The following is a 3,091-nucleotide window of genomic DNA, read 5'->3' on the forward strand; positions in this document are numbered from 1 at the left end:
TAGGGAGGGTATAGGTCTTCTGCCTTCCCTACGACATATCAGTGCCATGGTTTGAATCATCATTTGTCTATTTGCAGGTGTGAATTGGAATTATGGCTTCATGCCTGTTTCCAGTTTGGATTTAGTTAGAACGCCGTGAGTGTGGCCATTTCAGGGTATTTCGGATTAGTTCGCCTCCGTCTGAGTATCCTGAGAGCATGGCTGCTGGACCAGACATCAGGCGTTTTGATGCTGCTTCTATTCTGCAGGGTATAGAGCCAACCAGTTGAGGACCTATGTAAATGCCTGGGCGCTGTTTTCAGCCTGTTGGCCAAAGCAGAGTCAGCGTCACCAGGTGATTTGGTTCGAGGTGAAAAGCCGGAGCGTTTTTGGCGAATTAGTTGCTGCCGCCAGCTAGAACTTGAACTAGTGCTGGGTAAGGATGATCATACTAAAACGTCAGAGCTCTGATTTAATTTGGTGTTATTTGTTTTAGGAGGCCATCTGTCCACCGTGGCATTATATTGGGCATAAAACTGTATCTGCAGTGGGAGCCGGAGTAGTGATTATCAGGCAGTGTGCGATCATTCCGCTGCCTCCATCCATGTATCGAGGTGTAGTGATTTGGTTGAAGATTCGAGCATAACTGCCTGGCAGCTGATGTCGGGGCCTGGTGGCCAAGACAGGGTCTGCATAACCAGGAGGTTGGGCTTCGAGGTGGAGAGCCAGTGCGATGTGGCGGATTTGTCGCTTTCTGCTGCTTGTATTCTGAAGTAGGGTATAAAGCAGAAACAGTGGAGGTCCCCTTGTAACTGTCTGGACGTTGATCCCCTCCTGATGACCAGAGCAAGATCCGCATCACCAGCAGGTTTGGCTTCGAGGTGAGAAGGCCAGTGCGTTTTGCAAATTTGCTGCTATCGTCAGCCATCAGTACCTTGGTTTAATTTGATGTTGTTTTTGTTTTAGGAGGTAAGCAGTCCATCTAGGCGTTGAGTTAGCGGCAAAATCTGCCACTGGCAGCATGCTAAGAGCCGAGGTAGTGTTTCCTGGCCGATGTAGCTGGCTGAGCGCTGATCACATCCGGATGGCCAAAGCAGGATCAGTGTCATCGGGAGATTTAGTTTCAAGGTGAAAGAGGAAGTGCGTTTGTAAGGATTTGTTGCTGCCGTCAGCTAAGTTGGATCTGGTGCGAGGTAAAATGTGATCATCTTAGCTTTGTGTTTACAGCAATAATCCAGATCTGGCAGCTAACTGGTGGCCAGAGCAGGATCTGCATGGGCCAGTGGATTAGACTTCGGGGTAGAGAGTCGGTGCGTTTTGGCGGATTAATCGCTGTAGACGGCCTATGCGTCTTCAGCAGTCAAGTTGGACCTGGATCGAGGTATGTCATGTTATATCGGTGGAGCAGTGTGGATCATGATTTCCTAATTGCAGGGATATATAGGCAGCCTTGGCGATGTGAATTTGGATCCTGCTGGACCAGAAAAAGGCTATTTTCCTGCTGATTTTATCATGCGGCAGGGTAGAGCACGAACAGTGGAGGGTCCCAGGTAGCTGTCTGGACGCTGATTAAGCCATGAGGCCAAAGGATTGGCGTCACCAGGGCGCCAGGATGTGGCTTTCGGTGTGTGCTTTTCAGGGTCACAACTATGACTGATTGCCGCTGCCAGAGCGGTTAGTCAGATTATTTATTTACGTGACTATTGAACTCTTTACATGTCAAAGCCTTAAGTAAATATACATGTAAGGGCCGATTTCCGGCAGGGACCATAACATAGCTGGTTTTACATTGGGGCTTACATACGAAGTTTTAGAGGCATTTTGAATTTAAATACAGGTGAGATGGCAGTCTGATTTTGATCAGCTGCTATATTGATATAAAGAAGAGGAAACAGAGATTTTAAGCAATTTATGTATCAAAATATGTAAGTTAATAGTAGGATTGATAATAATTGAGTAGGAGTTTGCGATTTAGAGTTCTAATTTGATTTAGCCTTATATGTTAATTTAGGTTTAGTAGATTTAATTTAATATAAATGAAATAGCTTAATTTAGTTTTGTTTGTTTTTAGGAGGCGAGCTGTCCATCCTGTCGTTGTATTAGTGGCGAAATCTGAGATCTGACTGCACGCTTGAGGTGGTAGAATCGGAGCACATGATTGGATCGTCTGGAGGGTATCTTTCCTCTTCCGAGAGGGAGTAGTGATATTCGGGGAAGGGCGAACATTCTGCTGCTTCCATCCTATAGCGGGGTGTAGTACATTTGATGGAGACGAACGTAGCTGCCTGGTTGCTGACTTCGACCTGGTGGCCAAAACAGTATCAGCATAGCCAGGAGATTGGACTTCGAGGTGGTGAGCCGGTGCGTAGTGGCGGATTTGTTGCCATCAAGCGGCGTGTGCGTTGCCCTCAGCCAGTCTGGATCTGGATCGACATGGTGACATCTGTAAGATAAGAATGGGTGAGTTTTGTAGGGAGGGTATAGGTCTTCTGCCTTCCCTACGACATATCAGTGCCATGGTTTGAATCATCATTTGTCTATTGCAGTTATTGCAGGTTGAATTGGAATTATGGCTTCATGCCTGTTTCCAGTTTGGTTTGGTTAGAAACACCGTGAGTGTGGCCATTTCAGGGTATTTCGGATTAGTTCGCCTCCGTCTGGGTATCCTGAGAGCATGGCTGCTGGACCAGACATCAGACTTTGATGCTGCTATTCTGCAGGGTATAGAGCCAACCAGTTGAGGACCTATGTAAATGCCTGGGCGCTGTTTTCAGCTGTTGGCCAAAGCAGAGTCAGCGTCACCAGGTGATTGGTTTCGAGGTGAGAAGCCGGAGCGTTTTGGCGAATTAGTTGCTGCCGCCAGCTAGAACTTGAACTGGTGCTGGGTAAGGATGATCATACTAAAACGTCAGAGCTCTGATTTAATTTGGTGTTATTTTGTTTTAGGAGGCCATCTGTCACCGTGGCATTATATGGGGCATAAAACTGTATCTGGCAGTGGGAGCGGAGTAGTGATTATCAGGCAGTGTGCGATCATCCGCTGCCTCCATCCATGTATCGAGGGTAGTGCATTTGGTGAAGATTCGAGCATAACTGCCTGGCAGCTGATGTC

The 3,091-nt window shown here is 47.2% G+C and overlaps 1 long non-coding RNA gene across 1 annotated transcript; it reads left to right on the forward strand.

The window, feature by feature from the left end:
* The first annotated feature begins 686 nt into the window (after positions 1–686).
* LOC138927197 (uncharacterized) lies at positions 687–1,468 on the forward strand. Its single transcript, XR_011443726.1, has 4 exons — positions 687–860; positions 946–1,172; positions 1,227–1,360; positions 1,414–1,468. It is a non-coding gene; the product is annotated as an uncharacterized lncRNA (long non-coding RNA).
* The last annotated feature ends 1,623 nt before the right edge of the window (positions 1,469–3,091 follow it).

Source organism: Drosophila bipectinata, unplaced genomic scaffold (genome assembly GCF_030179905.1).
Source record: "Drosophila bipectinata strain 14024-0381.07 unplaced genomic scaffold, DbipHiC1v2 scaffold_184, whole genome shotgun sequence".
NCBI lineage: Eukaryota > Metazoa > Arthropoda > Insecta > Diptera > Drosophilidae > Drosophila > Drosophila bipectinata.